General features: G+C 42.2%; 1 long non-coding RNA gene across 1 annotated transcript; it reads right to left on the bottom strand.

Annotated features, from left to right (window-relative positions):
* Positions 1-1561: 1561 nt before the first annotated feature.
* LOC122154724 lies at positions 1562-13569 on the bottom strand. The gene is made up of 3 exons (XR_006166773.1): positions 13533-13569; positions 6774-6776; positions 1562-1574 (listed from the first exon to the last, which is right to left on the bottom strand). It is a non-coding gene; the product is annotated as an uncharacterized LOC122154724 (long non-coding RNA).
* Positions 13570-24004: the final 10435 nt, after the last annotated feature.

The following is a 24004-nucleotide window of genomic DNA, read 5'->3' as shown; positions in this document are numbered from 1 at the left end:
TATAACCATAGATATAACTAAGCATTTTGTGGAACTGGGACCAAACTTCCCTTTTCTCCTTCAAACTCCTATTATGTTTTCTTACAAACGAAGCCTACAATACTGAACATATCCTTAGTGTAAAACTGGGAAAACTGAAGTAACCGTGATTCTTCTTATCATGTCTAGAGCTCAAAGTCTTTCTGGGTGAATTCTCTCAGTAAGTTGTTAATATATTTCTGGGACACATACATAGTGAAATTTAACATTTAAAAAAATAATCAAATAATAATATATTTATCCTGGGTTTGAGAGAGTGGTGGGGTTTTTTTGGTGGCAGGGGAGGGGGCTATAGGTGCAGCCCCCTCTGAGAAGCTTCTCAAAGCTCCCCCAGCTCCAAGTCAGCTCCACCTCTGCAACACGGCCGAGCCAATCAGCTGCACCTCTGCAATAACATATATAAGAAGGGACGTGGTGAGGAGGAGTTGCTGCAGCTGCGTGAACACCAAGGTCAGTGGAGGAATGGAGGAAGAAAGGAGGGGGGAGGTGTGCCAGAGCAGAGACCCCCCTGTATCCTGTGGGGAGACAGCAGGGCGGCCCCCCCTGCCACCCATGGAGATCTACAGTGCAGCAGACAATGATTTATGGCCTGTGGAGTGTTTTTCATGGATGACCAAGGTGTCTGTGCCCGAAGAAGGCCGGGATCTTGTGGGAAAAGTAGCCCCACTGTTGTAGTTCAACACCAGGAGGATTGCATCATGCGGGGGTGTCCCACACCAGAGCAGCTCGGGAAGGGCTGCAGCCGTGGGAGGGAATCCAGTTGGAAAAAGTTGTTGTCCCACACCGGAGCAGTGTAGGGAAACACTTGAAGAACTCAAGTTAGAGAAGCTTGGACGACTGTCTCCTGTGGGAGGGGGACCATGCTGGAGCAGGGGGAAGAAGTTCCCAAAGTTCCACCCCTCCCTCCAAAAATGGAAGAAGTGGCAGCGCTGACTGCACCCCCCATTCCCTGCCCCCTGCGCCACTGGGGGAGGAGGTAGAGATATCGGGAGCAGAGCTGAGCCCAGGAAGAAGGGAGGGGTGGGGGGAAGGTGTTCTCAAGATGCAGCAATGCTTCTCACTGTCCTACTTTGTTAAGTGTTGTTGTTATCAGTGTCTGTAATAAATGTATGTTCTTTTTTTGATTCCCCTAACAGGTTTGTCTTTTGCCCGTGACAACAATGGGTGATTCATCCCTCCCTGTCCTATCCTGCATCCCAAGCCTTTGCTTATTTTCTCCTTCTCAGTGTTGGGGTAGTGGGAAGGGGGAAGTGAGCAGCTGTGTGGTGCTCAGTTGCCCTCTGAGCTCAAATCATGACAATATTTCTGCACATTTTATTTGTTGTAATGAACAAATGTGGAATTTGATATCGCAGAGCGTTTTATACTGTAATTGTTACATTTACAGGAGAAGGTTCAATTTGGGCTCAAAACATTGAGTAGGGAAACAATTATGATTTAGTTGGTGCTGCCTCCCTCCTGCTGCCTTGGCACTGGAGGGTTTCAGGTGAATGATATCATGCTATGTTAGCCAAAGCACACATTTTTCTTCACTGCTGAGAAGCTGTTCCTCAACTTAAAGAGAATTGATGTTTTCACACATTGCTCTGTGTTCTCATGAAAGACTTGAAGGAGAAGCAATCTAAGGTTTTGCTGAGAGCAAAATAACATAATTTTATCTCCTGAAGTGTAAGGATTCCTGGGGACAGTGCCCAGCTTAGCCCTCAGGTACAGGCCATTGAAAGCAATAGAGTGGGTACTTTGACATCCTTGTGACTTCTAACCTTGGTTGAAGTGCTCAGTGTATTAGTAATGGGATGTTTTTCCTGTTATTTACACACACGCAAGGGATGCTGTGAGCACTGGCAACCCAGTATGCCAATATTCACAGTTCTGACAAGGGACCCCTTGGAAACATCTTTTCTTGTGAATTGACAGCCTGGAAATCCCACTCCTAAGCCTGGCAAGCGAATTAACTTTTGCCCAGTTAAGATTGTTTTCAGCTTTGCTGTGACTGTTGTCTTACTCCTAGCTGAAAATCACTGCCTGACACACAGCACAAGCCAACGTGACTGTTATCTGCAGTAACACTTCAGCAATCAGGGGAACACATCCATGCCACAGGGCCCTGACATCTTGAGAAGCCAGGGTGAGGTTGCTCACTGATCCCCATCATCACTGAGCATGTTCATTTTGAAAGATTTCGGCTTAGTATCCTGTAAAACAGACAAGGAAAGTAAAACCTATTAGAGAGTCCAGGATGCTCCTATGTAATGCTGACCAGTGCCATCCCGAACACTGCATAGGATAACAATTGGTGCTGGGGACAGGCATCCAGGGAAAGGCCCTGCAGTGTAACTGTTCAGGCAAGTAAAAAGGTCATACTTATAATTTTGGGTCATCATCTAGATGTGGATATACTCTAGTCTGGTGGGAGTTCATTGTAAGTGAACATCCATGGGCAGTTCTTTGTAGTGTAATGACTCAATAGAAGAGCAAAGAAGATCCCGAAATTGGTAGCATTTTTCCACCAACAAATAAAGTTAGCTGGCATAGACAGAAAGCAAAGAAACCTTCTCATCTTGCCCTTCAGCCCAGGAAATTAGAGGAAAGTTTAATTCCCTCTAAAATTTACCTAAATGTTGTCCCTGCATAGGCAACTTGCAAAGGTGCTGGAGACCTGAAAAGAGTACAAATACTTCCTGAAGCTGATAAACCCTCAGGGAAAAGGACAGAGCTTCATTTGCATTCCCAGCTCCTACACAACTCTTTCCAGAGGGCCTGCACAGTGGGAGAGGGAAAGCGGAATCAAAATGGAGCCCATTCCCTTTTGAGATGAAGTCTTGGCTCTGTATAAAGTTGCACCAGTGGCAAAAGGGATATCTTCCTCAGTGGCTCCTCCAACATGAGTCCTTCCCACGGGCTGCAGCTCTTCACAAACTGTTCCAGCATGAGTCCCTTCCATGGGGTGCAGTCCTTCAGGAACAGACTGCTCCAGAGTGGGTCCCCCATGGGGTCACAAAGCCTGCCAGAAAACCTGCTCCAGTGTGGGGACCTCTCTCCATGGGTCCACAGGTCTTGCCAGGAGCCTGCTCCAGCGTGGGATCTCCTCGGGTTCACAACCGGCTTCAGGCACGTCCCCCTGCTCCAGCATGGGGTCCTCCACAGTCTGCTCCATTTTTAGCCTCCATGGGCTGCAGGGGCACAGCCTGCCTCACCATGGTCTTCATCACGGGCTGCAGGGGAATCTCTGCTCCGGTGCCTGGAGCACCTCCTTCCCCCTCCTCCTTCACTGAGCTTGGGGTCTGAAAAGTTTCTCTCACATATTCTCACTTGCCTCTCCAGCAGCAGTTTCTATTGCACAGGTGGGTCTTTTTACCCCCTCTTAAATATGTTATCCCAGAGGTGTTACCACTGTTGCTGGTGGGATCAACCTTGGACATTGGAGGGTTTGTTTTGGAGTTTGTTTTGGACATAGAGGAAGCTTCTAGCAGCTTCTCACAGAAGCAACCCCTGTAGCAACCCCCACTATCAAAACTTTGCCATGCAAACCAGACACAAAACAATATCAAGGTGATAGAAAAGAGGTCGATAAAGACATTTATGTATTTTTCTGGAAATAGCTTTTAGATAACTTTTCTCAAAAGATATTTTGGTCTCTCAGATCACATAATCAAAAAAAGCCAAATGCAAGAATTGATACTTTAAACAAGAGTAGTATTATTTTCCATTGCTTGACTCCTGAGTGGTTCTTGGAGAGGAGGCGTTTATATGGAATTATTAGTGCAATATATCAATGAGCTATACATGTGAGAGTCATTAGGAAACGGCTCTGCAATCAATCTGTATTTCTTTTATCGTGGTGTTATGATGGTGGACTGTAGAGGTATGCAGGGAAAACCTCTGCATTTGAAGTTGATGTTTATCCCATGATTATGATGTCAAAACCTGCCTTTGCAGGACCATAGAGAAGCCATCATCATTTATGTTAATCCTTATATCTCAGAAAAGCAAACAATGCAGTTCAGTTTATTTGTCATACCCCATCGTTTGCAGTAGCAAAACTGTCCTGAGGAAGAATAGAATTCACACACGAATTTCTGTCCCCTCAATAGTTTGGAACTCTCCAACTCATGTTTTCTCTGGGAGATGTGAATGAAGTCAAGGGTGTTCCAAAATCACTGGTGATTTTGCTGCTGGTGATTTTCAGTGTTTTCATTTTGTGGTAGCTTCAGGAGGGTTGGCAGGAAAGCCTCCACTGCAGGAGGCAGCACAGGCAAAAGGTTGTTCTTCACCATAGCAATCCTCCTGATTAATTTTCCCACTGCAATGAAGCCTTGAACGACTGCCTTGTGCTTAGCCACATCCTATGACCTGGGCTCTGACTCCTTCCATGGCATCCAGGTATCACAGAGGAGATCCTGGGCTGTTCCACATTAGAAGTCAGGCTTAGGTGACTTTTAGGTTTGATCCTGAGAATTTGCAGTTAAGTTTTGACTGGTGCTTCACCAGCAATGGAAATGTATCTCTAATGGCCTGGGTTTCAAAATCTGTGCACTCCAATACTTTTGAAAAGAGGCATCTCTTAAGGGGCCGGAGGCTAATCACCTCATGGCATTAGTCACATTAATGGACTGAGCAAGCCAAAAGCAACTTGTATTCTACCTGTTTTAATATTCCCTCCTTGATCCCCACACGGCTCTGTACGGCAAATACCTACATTACAATGGCATCATTGTGTTGCACTCAAACACACTGAATCCCTTGCTGAGTTAAATGGCCAACATAATTTCTTAGTTTTGAAACTCTATTTTTTTAACCAGGGGTAAACCTACAATCCTGAAATTTGGCTCAAGACCTGTTTTTTCCCAAACCCTGCACTCCTGAGTTGAAAATCTCGGTCCAAGTAAGTGTCAGATTCCCATATCTTTTATTTCTATTGTTTGCATGCATTTTGATTGTTGGCAGTCAGATTGCATTGGCAAAGTGCATTACATTCAGGTCATATCTTAGAATGAAATAAAAAACATCCAGACAAAAACAATAACAAAATTCATTATCTTACTGATTCCGGAAAAATATACATAGCTGCAGCTGTTCAGGCTCAATAAAACTTTTTGTGTTCTGATGTGTTTTTTTTAATACCAACTACTTAATGAGTTCTCAATTTTCCCCAAGCTATTTGTAACCAGTGCGCATTATGTACAGCACATTCAGGCAGTGGTTAATGCCTTTGCCTCCAACATTTCTGTTCAACAGTAATAAGAGCTGCAGCAAAGCACTAAGTTGCTGTAAGTAAGTAGATAAGCAAAATCTATTCTGATTTCCAGTGATATTTCCAAGTGGTAAAGGGAAAGGATGTTTCTTACTTTTTTTCTCTGCTCAATTATTTTATTCAGGCAAACAAAGGAAGGTAAGCATATTTTTTCTTGCACATTACTATATTTGGCCACAGTTTGCACTGTTTCCAAGCCAAGCAAATTCAAGATGGATTGAACTCCTCTGGTCTATGTTCCTGTCACTTTTGTTTCTACCAGGACTAATTAAGCAAATTGCAAACAATTTTTGAAGTGAAAGAGAAATCATAATATATCCCGCTTCTCAGTATCTCCAAAGTAGAGCAAACCACAGGCATGAAGCTGTTCATTATAACCAGAATGGTTTTTAGATTAAAAATGTAGATTAAAAGCATACTTTTCTATTAACAACTTCCTTTCAAATTGTCACACATGCTCTGGCATTGGCATTCCTGGATAATAATGGATGGCCTATATTATTGATGGAAGTCACCATTGTGTTGTCTTGTACAAAAAAAAAAAAAAAAAAGTGAGATTTTTTTGTTTCCTCTGGAGAGATCTTCAATTAATGTAGATTTATACTCAGATTACATCGAGGTTTATTCCCTCAATTGGGCTGCAATGTTAGAGACCACAGCAGTTAGAGGCATCCCAGGTGGATCATGGCTTGGTTGCTCATGCTAAAAGGCAGCTGTGGACGCTGGTCAGACCCTGTCCAACACCACTGGCTGCATCCTGAGGTGCAGTGTGGACCACGACCAGAGGACTGCAATGGTAGGAGCCTCTCAAAACCTCCTCCTGGAGTTTACTTCACAAAGTCCCACCTCTTTGCTAAAATTAATATTTCAATCTCTCTTGGCAGATGGCACTCCAAAGCCCTGGAGTAAAAGACATTGTCTTTTTATACTTAATGTCCTCACTGTCTTGTTCAGAAGTAATCAGCTAACATTTGATGTTCCCAAATAAATCACCCAAATATCCTAAAAATGTTTAATAAATAGAACAATAAGCCTGATTTAAAACCAGAACACTTAAGAACACCCTGAAATAATGAGAACAATTTCTTACCCTGGGATTCTTTTTCTCTGGAATCCTTTCACTATCTGATGTTAAAATAATTTAAAATCCCTGATATTTGATATTCACGAGGAAAAAGCCCTAGAGTTTGACAACTACAGATAACTCCTCAGTCTGCAGTGCTGGGATTTGCTTGTTGCCTGCTGGTCAAAGCTGTACAGCTCATCTTTCATTAGCATTTCTTGTAACATCAGCAGAGTGGGATTAGTAGAGCATAAGGCTGCACTGGATGCGTGTTAGCTCTCCGAACCCTGTGGTTTTTCAAAACCCCTGCTCAGCAGCTACCATTGCTGAAGTAATTTAAATTCTGGTTGGTTGGCATATGTAAAACCAGCAAAACCTTTACATCAGTTCCCCAGCTCACAAGAAAATAAACTTCACACCCTTTATTCTTTTAATATTTAATGATTAGACAAAAGGTGGCACAGGTTCAGAAGAAGAGCTTGAGAAATGCTAAGTCTGCAATCACCTAGACCTTGGTGATTACTGCCTTCTCATGGGATAGCCGCTGGATTTGAGACCTTCCTTTAAACTACCACCCAGAGTGGGATTTCTGAACAGATCCTGGGAGTGCCATTGGCACCAGATTATCAACTATAATGCACTTGCCCCTGGTTTCTGTGAGACAAGATTGACTGGGTTTACTTGCAGACCAAAGGGGTAGTTCACAGCTGAGAAACCCAAAAGGTGACAGCCTCCTGTATCTACAACAGATACAAGTGATCAGTTGACTGTAAGAGCTGGGTATGAGGCAAGGTCCTTGTAGTTGACATATTTGCCAGACTATCTTGAAGGCTTCTTACTTATCTGTGCTGATTTTAGGAGTCCTAGGCAAGGGTATACAACTCTTTGCATGTGTTCGTCAGCCTGTGATGAACCACAAGCAGTAGGGCAGCTTGTTATTGCGTAGAAAATGCTCAGTGTGATGCCAAGGTTCCCTCATGGACCCAGCCTGAAGAACCCGATTCAGAGATAGTCTTTGCCTCTGTAGCAATAGCTGTGCTTTTTCCATGGCAAATAACAGCTGAATATCCCAGGCAGTATTTCTTTGCCATGTTCAGTTCAGCACTGCTGAGTCATCCTATTAGCATTGGCTTGGGTGTTTGCAGGCCTGACCACTTGAAACCAGCTGGCAGAAACCGTGCTCACATTTGGGAAGAAAAGAACAAGTGAGAGTGATTATTTGGAGGGGAGAAATGGAGCCACTTGTAGGTACCTGTCTCTGGTGCTGGGGCTCACTAGTCCAAATTCCTTATTACAAGATATGAAGAGATGGAGAGTCCTTAAACTGGGCCACATAACGCCCAGCCCAGTTGTTCTGGGGGTGTTGATAGAGGCAAGAAAACAGAGCACAGCACGACCCAAAGGCAAAAGAAAAATAAATGCTGAGAGCAGGGACAGTGTTTCAAATGTACATTTCAAGTCTTTGGGGAATGCCATCTACACATCTGGGATTGAGAGGACTGAAAACAGTTGACTGTAGTCTTTCTTCTAACAACTTGATCAAGACTCACTCTTTTCTTTAAGGTGTATTTGAAGAAGGAGATGCTCTACTTTTATGTGATAATGGATGTGTCAAGCAGCTAACAAAGCAACCAGCTTCACCCCCTCTTCTACTGTGGAAGGATTCAAATACACAGCTCTTAATTGTGCTCTAATCACCAGACTGCAACTATATTCTCCCATCCATGGATTTTCATCACCCAATGACTGACAGTTTTTTTCCACTCAGGGACACAGTTTCAATACTTAAGCGTAGAGGCTACACCTCTAGGTGTGAGACCAAGTCTCACAGTTATTGGGTATTTGATGTCTGAGGTGTTGCAGTTTCAATCCCAATCAGCACTGGTCCTTCCTACTATGTCTTGAGTAAACCTAGGAGCCCCAAACCACCTTTGGGAGTTAAGTACACTTGCAGGAAACCTGATGGATTTATTTGAAGCGGTGAATAGGTTTACCTAAATAATCAAAAGAGCCACACAGGTGGCTCTTTTTAATGTCATAAAAATACAGGCAGTAGAATAGACATTAAGAGACATGAAATACAGGAAACGTCTGCATCCATTTTTTTACTGTTTATGAAGAAATTCCATCATCTCTAGAGTTTGTTTAAGAAGCTTGTGCTCAACTGTAACATTCTGTCTGGAATGTTCTTGCCCATACTGACCTAGATTCATCTCACTTTACAGACAGTTATGAAAACACACATGCCCTCGACAGACCATGGTGATAAAGGGCCGTCTCCAGAGGGCATTTCATCCCATTTTCCTTGGACACAAGCTTTTGGATGGAATATATTAGGCATGGGAGGTGCTTTCCTCTTCACTGTCTGAAGAGATTATGGTTGTCTTAGACTAGATGTGCAATTTTTGGACACTTAAATTTAGCGTAATCCCACCCTTAGTCTTAGCAGTGAAACAGATTCTTCTTCCTCAAAAAGGAAGTACTTTTCATCCTTAAGTATCTGTTAACCAGTCACGGAGACTCCGCTTCCTCCAAAGCCTTAATCTGTTCTTCCTTCCAGTCCATCCAGTCTTCCCAGTCCACATGACAGTACAGGTGAGTGAGGCTAAACTGTGGAAGCACAGCTACCTACTTCAGTGGCAAGATTAAGCTCTTTCTTTGGTCTACTGTTGCAGGATTGACTCAGGTGTTCATAGCACTTCATCAATGTCGTTTTATTAAATGGATGCCCAGTGAAAAAGGGAGGTAAGATTACAGTAAAAGACAACTGTGAGACTTGGGGTACATCTACACTACACAATTCCACAGAAATATTTTAACTTGCTCCAAACCTAGCAACAATTTAATGCTGTTTCAACACTGGAGCTATTTATTTCAAATATGTCCACTATGTTATTTCCAAAACTCAATCATCATGCTCCACAGTATAGTGCAAAGTTGCTGTGTTAGTAGTACAAGGAATTACATGGTGAAGTTGTATCCAAAGATACAGACAACTCACAACAGTTAAGAGAAATACAGAAGTTGTAGACAGATAACTCCCTAAATGGTGCCCATCCTCCAGAAGCCACAACCAAATCATCTGCAATGTAATTTCACTCAAGTCAATAGAGACCCTGTTGAAGTCTATAGAGTTACAATAGAGATTAATTTGTCCCTTACAGCTTTAATAACAGGAAATAACCATCTGGCTCTACATGCCTGCTTTATTTAATTTTTGTAAGACACAGAGTGACGGTCTTTATAGAAAGACGAATTATTACTGTGCACCATCCAAGCATCTTTTCTCAAAACCAGGTTTTATTCAGCAGGAAGAGTGCATGAACACTTGTTTCACTTACCGATGTCTTTCTTCTTTTATAAATGTAGATGGTTTATATTATTGTGGTTGATTTCAGTAAAATCTCAGTTCCCATAATCCCTGTTCCGAGTAAGCAATGCAATAGTTGAAGCCAGCAACTCTATTAAAAATATATAAATAAAATAATAAGTATTCCTTCAAGGATCCCATGCCCAGAGCAGTGGACTTAGCTTATTGTGTTTCTGCGCCATTGCCTTCTCCATTTTGTGGAAATGAAATTGGTTTGCCAAGTCTTGGCATATGAAAGAGGCATATTTGCTCACAGGGATTTAGCTGCATGGGTTCATCCTAATATTAATAGAAGTTGTATAGCCAGATCCCCACAGAAAACACAGGAAATTTACCCTATCCAAGAAGATGGGAATTTTTACTAGCAACCTAAAGTACGAAAGCAATAATTTTAAGCCAAGAAAAGTGGTTGTACCAAATAAATTTGTAGTAGCAGTGTTCTGTTCGCCCCAAAAGAAAGCAAGATCTTTGCAAAGATCTTAAATTAGGCATTCTTTTATGTAGCCGCGTTCACAGTCGCGAAGGAGCCCCTTTTCATCTGATTCATATCAACAGGCACAAAATTGCAGCAGGTTTTATTCCCTCTAAAAAGAAGACTATAGATTGCCTAGTTTGGGACCCCACCTTCCTTCTAACCATCTCTAAAACTGTATGAAAATTGAAACTTTTCCATTTATTGTGAAGATGTCTTAGGTCTCAGGGGGGATAAATTTACACGCATGTAAGGCCAAAAGCAGAAGTTGAGAACATCTTAAACTTTTTTAAGAGAAATTATAAAGGCTGTTTCTTACAGTTAATATGAATGTTTTTCATGGGAAAACTAATGGCAGAGTTGGTTTCTTCAGTGTCTTTGTATATAAACCCCATTTGAGAGCATGATTCAGTAGGCAGGAAACTGAGCCACTAAAATAAAATCCCCGGAAAATACAAACTGTATTAGAAAGGATAACAATTGCTATTTTCCTTTTAATGGTGTAACTTTGTAACATGATTATGATGGGATTTACCAGCATTAATTCCATGCATACAGGAAGCAACCCATTCCCCATTTCACCATCTGCAGTGTCATGCTGGGTTTTTAATAGAATTCTGTGGGCATGATATAATTACAAATCTAGTAAGGAGTTTGTGTCTGCAATATTTGTCATAATACTATGTGTAAAGTTTTACTAGTGTCTCTTCAGAAAGCTCTAAAAGATACAAGCAGCCAGAAGCCAGAAATCTGCTAATTAAGGTATACAACAAAATATTAATCAAGAGATCTGGAGGAGGAGGAGGGAAAGAAACAACTTCAATTATTCACACCATTATGTGGCATCCAGCATAGCCTGAAAGAAAAAGCTAGCTGAACTGATGAAACAGTCAAGAAAAATAGCCAAGAGACCTGTCTGGCATGCAGTATGAGTGTGGGGACCACTCATGGATTCTGTAGATCCACATGAGCTTCTGACAAAGAGCATTTGCAGAACAAAACAGTGCTGAGGGCACTGTGCATGAGCTTTTCCAAGAACACTTCCTCACATTTGCTTTCCCAAGCCTCATGTTTGAATAATAATCATAATAAAGAAGTTAAACATGCCGTGCTAAAGAAAGCAATGGTTAATTACTCCGTAAGGCTCCCTTCACTGTTGGATAAACCAGCATGCTTCCCTCTGGGAGTACCACTACCACTATTAGAGGCAGCACTGGAAATGTCCCTGGCTGTGCCATGTGCTAGGGCTCAGTTTCCTCAGCCCTTCTGTGCATATTTTTTGTCTGAGACTCTCAAACAAACCAATACATTGTTGATTCTTAGTTTCATTCCCTTTAAAGTTTGATGCTGGGAGCCACCTACATGTTCTGTAATGTGTGTGTCCCTGGAATTTCTCTTGTGACCCCAAGTAGAGCTCCTGTGCTATGCTACTTGCAACCATTGTTTGTCATCAGACGTAGGCACAACATCATTTTCATAAGACTAGACCACACAGAGGTTTTTAGGTTTGCTTTATCTGAGACCTGACAGCTTTCAAGGCACCATGGTTCTCTCCCTTCCTGGCCACTCATATTTTGGTTTAGTGTTCGGCTGAACAAGTCTGTGGATCAGACGCTGTCTCTGCAGTCTTTGTAGTGGCTTGGTATTGTTTTAATGTCACTTTCTACCATTTCCTACCAGACCAAGGACAATGTTGTAATGTGCTTCCACATCTACACCCACCACATTCCTCAAAGTGCAATGAAGTTAAATCAAAGGCAATCCATAGAACAGAACTAAGAAATGTGATAGGCAAGACAATAGTTATGAAATCATTCTTGAAGACAGACTGCAGGGATCAAAGAACCTGTTCAGCTACAGTACTCCTTGCAAAAAAGAAGCTGGAAACTGACAGCTGCTCAAGGCTAACAGCATCAAGATTTGTAGGTAAAGAAAGCATAAATTGGCCCCTCAGAGGGTGAGAGAACACCCAGATTCAGCATGCACTTACCAAGAAGCTTGCAGAAAGTCAAAAGGTGACATTAGACAGAATTTGCACTGATTTACTGTTACAGTTTGATCTCTTCATGTTCCTCTTGACAAATAAATTGTGTTTGGTTTTGAGTAAGCCAGATGTCATTTATGTTGACAGATTCCTGGGGGAAAGCTCAGTGCAGACAGGCTCCTATCTTTTTCAGCCTGGTATGCAACACGATTGCAACCTGAGATCTTGTCAAAAGGGGAGGATTGCAGAGCCCCACTCCAGACATCATGGGCATCATGGTCAGGCCTTTGAAAACACTCTCCTTTGGAGGCTGGAAGAAGATCTGGAAGAGGGAGCCCAGGTCCTGTGACAGAATCACTAGGAAAGTGCATTCCTGTTTGTGACTAAAGGTGACAATCATTGTATTTGGAGGCCCTGCTGGTATGAAAGGTTTCCTCCCCATCAACTGAGTCTGAGGCAGTTCTCATCAGTCTTTTTAAGTGCAGGGATAGTCTTCAGTTTTGCTAACTCAGAAATCTACTGTTTTGATTTCAAGGATATTGTCTACATTCAGTTTTTAATTACAGAATTTGAACTGTTGATGTTTATGGTGGCTTGACCCTGGCTGGACACCAGGTGCCCACCAAAGCCACTCTATCACTCCCCTCCTCAGATGGACAAGGGAGAGAAAATATAAGAAAAGGCTCATGAGTTGAGATAAGGACAGGGGGAGATCACTCAACAATTACCATCACAGGGAAAAAAAAACTTGAACTGGGGAAATTAATATAATTTATCACCAATCAAATCAGAGAAGGGTAATAAGAAAATAAAACCAGATCTTAAAAACGCCCTCCCCCACCCCTCCCTTCTTCATGGGTTTAACTTTACTTCTGATTTTCTCTACCTCCTCCCCCCCAGCAGCACAGGGGGATAGGGAATGGGGGTTGTGGTCAGTTCATCACACACTGTCTCTGCAGCTCCTTCCTCCTCAGGTATAGGACTCCTCACACTCTTCCTCCACTGCTCCAGTGTGAAGTCCTTCATGAAGACAGTCCTTCATGAACTTCTCCAACATAAGTCCTCCCCACGGGCTGCAGCTCTTCACAATCTGCTCCAGCGTGGGTCCCCCACGGGGTCACAAGTCCTGCCAGGAGCCTGCTCCAGCGTGGGCTTCTCATAGGGTCACAGCCTCCTTCGAGCACATCTACCTCCTCCTGTGTGGAGTCCTCTACAGGCTGCAGGTGGGTATCTGCTCCACCATGGACCTTTATGGGCTGCAGGGGCACAGCCTGCCTCACCATGGTCTTCAGCACAAGCTGCAGGGGAATCTCTGCTCTGGCACCCGGAACACCTCCTTCCCTTATTCACTTGGGGTCTGCAGAGTTGTTACTCTCACATATTCTCTCTCCTCTCTCGGTCTGCAGTTGCCCTTGTGCAGGTATTTTTTTTTTCCATCTTTTTAAGTATGTTATCACAGAGGCACTATGACTGTCATTGATGGGCTCGACCTTGGCCAGTGGTGGGTCCATCTTTTCCTTCCTACAGTAATTTCAGATAGTCTATTGAAGGAGAGAAATCTGCTTAGAAGTTTTCTTGGCTTTTTGTGTTATGGAAAGATCATGTCTGAAAAAAGAGAACCCACATGCTCACCTGTACCAGCTGAAGTGCGTGAGTTTGTTATGATTTCACATCACACTGTGCCCACAGTTCAATCTAGATAACATGGTATTTACCTTGGGCTTTTTGATCAGTACAAGTCAACAAGGCATTAACTGCCTCATGAGGACTAACACAAGCTTTGCCTCATCCTCAAAATCCTATTTTGCTTCTCATTTATGCCTTCTGGAAGCTTTCTCATCAACATGGTGATCATGATATTGATAATTTGAAAGGCATAAATGGCACATAAAAATTGCAGGAGTAGTATTAAGAAAAAAATATCTCTAAAAATAGTTTGGACTCCTAATAAAAGTATTAAATATCAGAGAGCCTCATGATAGATTTCCACAAATCAACAGGACCATGATCACATCACTCTACCTCAGATATATATTTCAGATATACAGTTTGACAGCAGCAGAATTACGTGTCTGCATAGCTGGAGGAGCTGTTTCATATTGCATTGATAGAAAATAAGATTAGAAGTTCTCAAATCTTTAGAAAAGGAAGAGATGACTGTTTTCCTGATACCCTAAACAAAAATAGGTCCTTAAGTACGAGAGTCTAATTCTGCAGTGTGGACCTTGTTCAGTGGTGGGTTAGCTTTGAGGCCTTCAAGCCCATGGACATGAGCAAATAAATGCTAGTCAGTGTGAGTTAGTCTCACCAAGGTAGATAATCAGTGTAGAAACAGATACTGGCTTTGCCCTTTATTTTCAGGGGTGCATGAAAGAGAGTCTGAGCCAAAACACTGTATCTAAATGCAGTCTGGAGATGTCTTACATATGAGAGGAGAAAGACAAGATCTGTGTAGCCCCCCAGGTCACCTTTGCCATGTCACCACTCCGAAGACCTGGAAAAACTGACAGAATACTGACCTTTGAAAGATCTGTGCTCAGTATGAGGTTGTCTGGCCCATCGAGACTTTGGAAATAATTGCTCCCCCGTGCCCCTTTCCTCACCTTTTATGTATTCTTTTTTTAAAAAATACTTCATAATTTTGCCTTTCCAGAAGAGCACACCCCACTCTTTAACCACTCCATCTGACATTGCCTTTGTAAGGAATCCAAGCAGCTTCTCTTTCTCAGATCCTTTAGAGTCTGGATCCTATCATCTGCTCTTTTCCAGATCTTTAGACAATGATCTTTACTGGTTTTTACTCTTGTACAAGTTCCCTAAAGGCCTTGTCTTTAGAAGTGGTCTTTCCAATTGTGTCATTGAGGCCATATTCCCCAGAAATGGCTCTTTGATGTGTCAAGGCACATCCCTCCAGAGTCTGTGGCATGGTGGAGGGTAGAACTGGAGCTGAGTTAGAGCTGTGACATATCTCTTCACACAGTTGCCTACCATAGTGTCCTTCCTTCTGTTAAATCATGACACAAGGATGGTGAAGGTTATCTTCTTTAAACTTCTTTAAAGCTTTAATTCTACTTCTGCGTGCCTGTCCTCTGAAACTTCATATTAACATCAGATGATCAGGGAAGCCAGAGCTGTGGATGAGTCTCACTCACAAATTGCATATCGTTACCACAGCATCTCATGACAAAGACACTGTTAGAAGTTGGTAAATGCTCTCCACTGTTATTCAGAACTAAACCTCACACAAACGTTTCTCAATTTACTATACAATAGCTGGAGGTTCAGTGAGTCTCAGTTGCACAGAATTTAATCCATCACCCACTTTTACTGCAGTAATATTAATTAGCAGATGTTTTCAGGGTGCCACAGTAGTCAGTGTCATCGGTCCCAGTGTAACATCAAATGATAAACCTATTTAAAGAGAAACTTATGATTTTTTCTTTTAATTGCATTGCGTTAACATTAGATTTCACTGATTTACCAAACATGAAGTGGGGCATTTCTGTAACTGCAGAAGTCCAAATATAATATGAAAAAAACCCCTGTTCTTTACTATGGTTGCTTGCTGAATGTGTTGCAATAAATAAAACTTCTAAAAGACAAAGTTCCCATAATCATGGGAGAGACACTGCATGAAAAGTATCAGTTTGTGTTCAGTGACCAAGCTCTTATACAATATCATGAAATATTCATGGAATGTGAAGCTCTGCACCATGTGATTTGACTATTCTAGGACAGTTGCACCACCTGAGATCATTAATCCCATTAATTAATGGGTCATCAGGCCAAAACCAGATTATGAAAAAAATTCAAACAATGAATGAGGGAAAAAGAGCATGGAGAAGAAACAGACTGGATTACCCCAACATGAAGGACTTTTAGTGCAGCTTGTGAACTGTGTGAGGGAACTGAAAGACTAAAAAATCCTGGCCAGACCCTAGAACCAACAGTGCTCAGGGAAGACCTTCATTAGCAGCTGCCTGGTATTACGTTGGTGTCCAGAATTACTCTTGACGATCAATATTATCACACTGTATTACGTGCTGAATGAACACACTGAAAGACATTGCTCTGCTTTCAAAGATCTTATAGTAGAAGAAGCACACAGGGAGAAGGCAAAAGCTAATGCAATTTGGCATATTATCACTTAGCCTTGTTTTATTTCTATCACAAAATCAATCATGTTTTGTTTTGGTTTGTTTTTTTTTTTTACTAAGGGAAATTCAGACTCTATGTAGGGATGGGAAAGGTTAATGAAAGACTGTTGTTTTCTTTTATGCAAGTAGCAAAAGAAATTAAGGGGTAACAGGAGAAGAGGCAGAAGCAGAATAAACCTCTTAAAACATAGTGTAAATCATGAAGAGTATTTATTTTTATAGGCTCAAAGGACTGATTGGTGCTAAACAGGATTTAAGGATTATGACCCTGCTTGAATTCTGAGGAAAAGAGTTGAAAAATACTGTGCAACATCTCTCTGGTTTCCTAAAAGGCTATCAGTGGTATAAAAAAACAAATAGCAGTTTAATCCTCGTTATACTTTTCAATGGTCTGGACACAAGTATTTTGGGGTTTGGGCACCTCTACATAAATGAAGAGCTTGGAAGGAAAATGAATAAGACATTTTCAGAAAATCAGGCCACAACATCACAGTATATTTTTCTTTCTGGAAACAAATGAGTAGAATATAACTTTAAAATATTTTAAAATAAAGGATAGTAGAAATCAGTAGGGTAGCACAGATGTAGCTGAAATTGGATTGTGGGTCTTCTGGAAGCTTTTCCAGTCTCAGTGAGGTTTTACATTCAGTACAGGTGGAGTTTCCAGCTGGATTATTTTTCAAGTATCTGCAGCACTCAAGAGAATGTTCTCTGTGTACACACAAATCATTTAACAAAACACTCAGAGAAAATACAGCTCACTGAATTTTGGCAGATAGATTGATAACTGACCAGAAGAAAACTTCCCTCTCTAAAGCTGATTCTCCTGCAAAGAGAAACATATCTCTACAAATATATGTACTAGTGCAATTTATTCTAATTAAGTCTGTCTTTCCCCATTTTTTCCTATGTAAAGCAGGGTCATTTATTACTAAGTAGGGTTCACAACTGTTCTAAAATGCACACGTATTTTGCTCTGAAGATGTACTTTTTAATCTGCTGTTGAATAGTCAGCCTGGGCTGCAGTGCCCATTGGGTTACACCTCAGAGGCATCATAACTCCTGTCTGAAGCGGCACATGCTGCCTCAATAATAAGATGGCATTAATTAGCAAACACTTTGTGATTCATGTGAGCCACAGTTTCTCCCAAGTGCCTTTCATTATCTTGTTTTAATGGTTTTTATTGACAAACAGAAGAGTCTAATGGCCTAGAATTGAGCCACCCTTAGCTTCAGGATGAGTGTGAATTCATCTGTATTTTCTCATCAGACATGGACTCTGGGCAATCAAGAGGCATTGGCCACCCCTCTCTTCAGTTGGCTTCAAATTCAGGAGAGCCAGGCATCACCATCCGTGCAGAGGCCAGACCTTGGCACATTTCACTCAGCTCCCTTCCCGTGGGGAGGCCACAGCTTGGGTGCAAAGACAATTTAGTGACAGAGGAAAAGTACACTGGGCTCCTCCACTTTTCCTCTCATAACCCAGAGGCATGGTGACAGTTCAAGCTTGTTTCACACCCCAACAGGATCAGCCCTTTCAGCGAACTACAATAGGTCACAGAGATAGTGGTATTTGGTGTTTATATACTTCTACATAACATCCTCGTGGTGAAAATGTTCATCAGCAAGACAAAGATCCAAGTTCAAAGCCTGCAAAAGTTAAAAATCTACATCTCTGTGTCACTGTGTTTTGGAACTAAAAGGTGACACTTTTTAAAATCAGTTAGATTAAATACTTTCAAATACAAAGCATAATTAAAAAGAGAAACACATTCTCACAAATTATTCTGAAGGCCAAGACTTGTATGAAATTGAAGACAGAATTATGAGTTTATCAGATAACAGTGACTACAGTTATATAGATGAGGTTTTATGTATAACCATTGTTTATGTGACAGAATAACACTGATCTATTTATATACATTGTGCATATGCACAACATACACAGACTTGAAGAGGACAGTTTCTGCATGACTATATTATTCAATATTTTTTCACTGTTCTTCTGAAGCATCTGGTACTGGATTCTGTGAAAGTCCTTACAAGATCCAATCAGATCTTTGGTTTGAGTTTGTATATCAAACCCCATTTTCCAGCTGCATAGAAGAGTGTGTAGGGCTGTATAATGAAAGTCTGGAAGGAGAGTTATGCTTAACATGAAAAGAAATGTACCTGGTGAATTTTCTTGAAAACTGGTAGAAGTAAAACGTAAATAGCACTTTTTGATATAAAATGCTGAAACAAATCTGTGCTGTTGCCTTGGAGTCAGCATTCTGCACTGCACAACAAGAATTCCCCTGTCTGTAACAAGAATACCTTTCAGTCTACAAGGACAGGTAAATGGACCAGCAGAACAAGACCAGCAATTTTATAACTCTTTATCAGTGACGCCACTGTCTAATTAGCACTTGACTGTTGCTGGGAAATACATATCACTGCAAATGAAGCAGGTACACTTCAGGATCAAAATGGAAAGTTTGTTGTAAAACTGTACCCACTGGTAATGGCATTAGCTACTGCTAATGATGCCAGCTGCAGTATCACTGATTGGCTTACTGTTTGAGCTTCTATGAGGGGAGCATTTGGGAGAAATTTGCTAATTTGCAGCTCTCTGAGGGTGATGCCATGGTTTACCAGCATGGAAATATTCACTATAAGACATGGACTTGGTTTTAAGCTGCAAGGGAGTTCGGGACTTGTGGGTTTTGCATTGTTGGCTCTTTTAATTATACAAAATATTTCCCATGTATAAGTACCTTTTCAATGACTCACAACAATAGTTCTGAGCAGAGCTAAATTAAATACAACATAAATTTAAATACATGTAATCTTGTTAGACATTTGCAAGATAATTTTACCATTACGGCTAAGTGCATTTGTGAGGGTAACAGCCATCCCAGAAAAACAAAACAAAACAAAACATTTGGGTCAATCATTTGTTCTCTTTATTGTTTAAACTTTTGGTCTGCAAAGTTTAATTATAAGTGATTGTTTATAATGGTGACTTTTCTCCTTCAAATAAGTTCAACGCACAGGGTGCACAGAGATCACAGATGCTGGTACACCAGCGTGCCTGGAGCCCACAAGTTCAGTGATGTGTATTGAGTTTCTTGCTGGGCTGAAAGAGTCTTAACGATACTAATTTTAACCTAAACACAGGTAAAGAGGATCACTTAACAGTACTAATTTTAACCTAAAAACAGGTAAAGAGGATAATTATACTGCTGTGCATGGGAAATAAGTCATACTCCATACATTTGCTCTGTAATCACAATAATTTGTGATGTTGCTTTTGGTTCAGTGGCATGCAATGCTGCCTTTGGATTACCATCACAGATTGCTTCTTAGTTTTCACAGCAATCTTAAACTCATTCTCAGTCAGACAAACATATTACTGCAGTTTATCAACCTGTGTTGTATTAGGTGCCTGTTCCCAGACATGACAAATAGATATTGCTCAACCCTCCCCTGCTTTTGGACTCACCCTGAAGTCTATTCTTAGGACAGTTCCTTAGTGTTATGATAAATGCTTCGTGTACTCAGTATTCACACCTAAAGCATGCACAAATAGTGAGCACTGTGTTAAAATACTTTGAAATATGATCCAATCCATGACTGAATTTCTTTCTTCTTTCCTGGAATGAACCACCACTTTGCAGGGAAAAAACTCCTAATGCAGCAGAAGTCCTGACACATAGGGTTACTCCTTGGGAGGTGTAGGATCAGGATTATTCCTCACTGCTAAGCAGATAAGTGAGGTGCCTAAGCCAGGAAGCCAGATGTTCTCAGTCCTACAGTGTAATAAGAATGAGACATCTCCTCCGCAAGGTAATTTGAGCTCCTCTCTGGTGATGTCCCTCTCTCTCCTTTGACTATAAGGCAACCCGAATAAGCCTGTAGTCCCAGGTTGTACACCTGAGCTGCATGCAGGTGGGAGCAATGAAGCAGAGTTCCACTCTGATCAGGTCATTTTTAGCTGTGTTAGCAATTGTAAATCAGTGGTAGGCAGGAGCCCTGTGGCATTGGGGGTTGTACACAAGCAAAAGACAGCTCCTCACCTAACGAGCAAGTAATAACCGTGTTTAGAGAAGGCCGTTGTAAAGAGGTGGTATGGTGGCACTAGCAAACTACTGCAGACTCTAAGTGGCTCAGAGAATGTGTAAATTATGGTTTTAATAAGGTAAGGCATAGGCCACAGAAGAGGGTTGCAGAGAAGAGCTTTTCACCTTCTGAGCAAGGACTCACTACTGAATATCATCACCACTGGGTACAAAATGGAGGTTAAAAGTTAGATCTAATCTGTCTGGAAACAGGTTAAGCATTTCTAGTTTCTATATTTGCAAGGTAATTTTATAGAGCATTTAGTATACTCCCACAGTTATATTGGTGATCAGATAAAAGAAGGTTTTGCCCCTGAGCTGTGCTCGTTTGACTTTACACTCAAGCTCAGGCTAAGTTCTTACTTGAGGCTAAAATGAAACCTTGCTATTTTGTGCTTAAAATCTAATATTTGAGCAAGATTTGAGCTGGCTTGTGTTTTAAGAACTTAAATTGTATATGAATTTTAATATTAAGATTGTTTTTTCTCTATTAAATTACATTGCATGTGCATTATTTGATGCAATATTTGCTTCCCCCTACACTGTTTTCAACAATCTAAGTGTTCACCAAAGTTCTTTTAAATTTAGGCTTTTTGAGTATTTGGAAGATTTGGGGAACTGGCTCCTTAAATTCTCTTGCCTCTGTCCTGGTTGAGGCTGGACTAGAGTTCCTGTTGGTTTCAGTAGCAGGAGGAGTGCTGCAGCACCCTGAGACCCCAGGGGCTCCCCAGGTCCCAGTGCCCTCACCTGTGTGCGGGGGCGAGGGGAGCACAGCTGGAGGGCTGGGCCCCGATTGGCTGATATCCCATGTCACGTGACACTGTGCTCACTATATAAAGGCAGGAGAGGGCTGGGAGAGGCTGCCACTTCTGGGAGTGTGGCTGTGGGGCCTTGGTGTTTGGGATCGCCAGCTAGGAGCAGGTGGGTGGTGAGCAGCTGTACTGTACATTACCTCCTGATACTGCTGTCAGCGTATTGTTCTGTTACTGTTATTAAACTGTTTTTATCTCAACCTGCGAGTCTCCCATTACCCCTCCGATTCCCTCCCCATTCCCAAGTGGGGGGAGGGTGGGTGAGCGGCTGTGTGGTATTTAGCTGCTGAGTGGGCTCAAACCACAACAGTCCTTTTTGATGCCCAACGTGGGGCACGAAGGGTTGAGATAATAACAGAGTTGATTTGTGGGTACTATCAAGATTGTTATAATGCTGACTGCCCATCCTGTTATAACGTCATTTGTTTGGCTCCTAAAATCGTGGGTTTTGTTGCTGCAGTTGTGTTATACATCACATTATTTACCATATGTAGTCCCCATGTTGCTGCTTATTACCCATGGGAACTGGATTAAGATTTTTGCCTTGCTGTATTATGTAACTCTAATTTATGGCATGATAAAATCTTCGGTCCTGGGAGTTGTGGGGCACCTACTGGAATGGGTTAGTAACCACACCCTCCACCTTTTCTCCTTGGAAAGCCCACCCAAGGGGGAGATACCTTTTTCCATCTTCCCCTTCTCCAAGCTACTTTCAAGTATACTTGAGAATGCTGAGAGCTCTGAATATCCACGGAATGCTCATATTAACGTTGTTGTCTTGTTTCTGGAAGCTGTAGTGTTCCTGAATGTGGTTCAGGTTCTGTTTTGGGTTAAGCAACTGTTTCTGAATACCACCCAGAGGTCTACCCCAGGGTTGCAAAGTTATGAGTGGCTGGGGTTGTGGGGTAGCATGGGCAAGTACCTAGGACAGTGGGGACCTCCAATGTTTTGGAACTTCACCCCTGAACAAGTGTGGGATCCTGAGAAATTAGTAAAATATTTCGAAAAGGTGTGCTGTCATCCTGACACCTCAAGAGAGACGCAGATCACGGCAACGTGCTGGGGCCTGGCCCATGCCTACCGAACCCTGCTCACCACTCTGCAGTACCCTTAAAAGGAAGATGTCTCTGCATCTGCGAGCGAAGCAACCGGCACTGCAGCCACTCTGACACCCCCACCAGGCACTGCAGCCACTCCAACTCAGGCGACAGACACTTCAGCCAATCCGACCCCTATGATAAGTACTGTGGGTGAGCTGGAGCATCAATCCACAACAGTATCAGTTGCTCCCATACAGAAGAAGAAATACACTAAAAAAATCCCCTCGCATTATAAAAGATGATGATGAACCAGGGCCCTCACAAGAACAGGAGGAGGAGGCAGAGCCAGTGGTAATCACCCGATCTCTATCCCTGAGTGAACTACGAGACATGACAAAGGATTTCAGCCGCCATCCAGGTGAACATCTCCTTACCTGGCTGCTCCGATGCTGGGATAGCGGGGCCAACAGTGTGGAATTAGAAGGTAGAGAAGCCAGGCAACTGGGATCCCTGTCCAGGGATGCAGGCATAGACAAGATTATTGGAAGAAAGACACAAACGCTCAGCCTTTGGAGACGACTACTGTCAGGCGTGAGGGACAGATATGCCTTCAAGGAAGATCTTACATGTCATCTAAGTAAGTGGACTGCCATGGAGAGAGGTATCCAATACCTGAGGGAAATGGCTGTGCAGGAGATGGTTTATTATACACATTTAGGTGTTTCATTTTTCACATGTGCTGCCCCCAGAGGCCACACAATACGGATTTACACTGCATATTTTTTGCACAACTGGGTACTGAAGAAGTAATTACATGAATATGCCCTTCTGCCCTTGCAGATTTTCCAAAAGCTCTCTCTTTCAGTACAGCCTGAGCAAGATAATTCCCCCTTGGGTTTTCTTGAAAATAGAGGTTGTGAGTCATCTTCCTTGTAAGAGGTTTTGGAAGATGGAAGGAGATGAGCAGAATGATGCCTTTACCAGCTCTTTTAATTCAATCCCCTCCTTTCTTTTCTGAATGACATATTCCAGCTCCATATTCACAGCTGGCTGCTCCACCAAGCTCCTTATCCTTGCATATCATAAACTGTGTGGGATCCCATCTTCTTGAAGAATAATGAGCTTTTCCATCTGCTTTTCACATACTCAGTTGTTCTTCACAAGGAAGTCTCACTCTGAAGCTCTCAAGTTACACATTGTTAGATGGTTGCTCTGAATCTTTATGATTAAACCCACTTCCAGTGGCAATCCAGTCTGTTGGTGAGGCCAAATAGCTCATAGTTGACAAGTAGTTGGCAAATGCTGATAACCTGTGACTGATCTCCCAAAATAACAAGGAGAGTTGTTCCCACCATGTGATTTCAGACTCTCTGGGCAAAGCAGAGGAAGATAGGAGCAGCTGAGGAAAGTGCTTGGAGCTCAAGCCCATCAAACAGTTCTCAAGCAAATGTACCAGTTAAAATATTGTCTTCTAAATAAAGCACGAATTTCTGCAGAGGAAGGGTGGCCAGAGCTCTCCACTGCCTGGAAGAAACAGCAGGAAGGTCCCTGCTCCTGTGGCACAGAAACCCTAGACACTCATGCTAAAGAAGTGACAGCCTACCAAAAGGATGTTGGAGGGTTTGGGTAATTCAGACCTCCTTATAATTGTTCAGCTGGTGTCAGGGGGGTTCTGAGAATACCAACAAACTGACTGAGAAAGTGGAGGATGAG

The sequence above is a fragment of the Tyto alba genome, unplaced genomic scaffold (assembly GCF_018691265.1).
Source record: "Tyto alba isolate M040663 unplaced genomic scaffold, T.alba_DEE_v4.0 Super-Scaffold_45, whole genome shotgun sequence".
NCBI classification, from domain to species: Eukaryota; Metazoa; Chordata; class Aves; order Strigiformes; family Tytonidae; genus Tyto; species Tyto alba.
The sequence above is the reverse complement of the archived record's forward strand: the minus strand, read 5'-3'. Positions and strand labels throughout refer to the sequence as shown.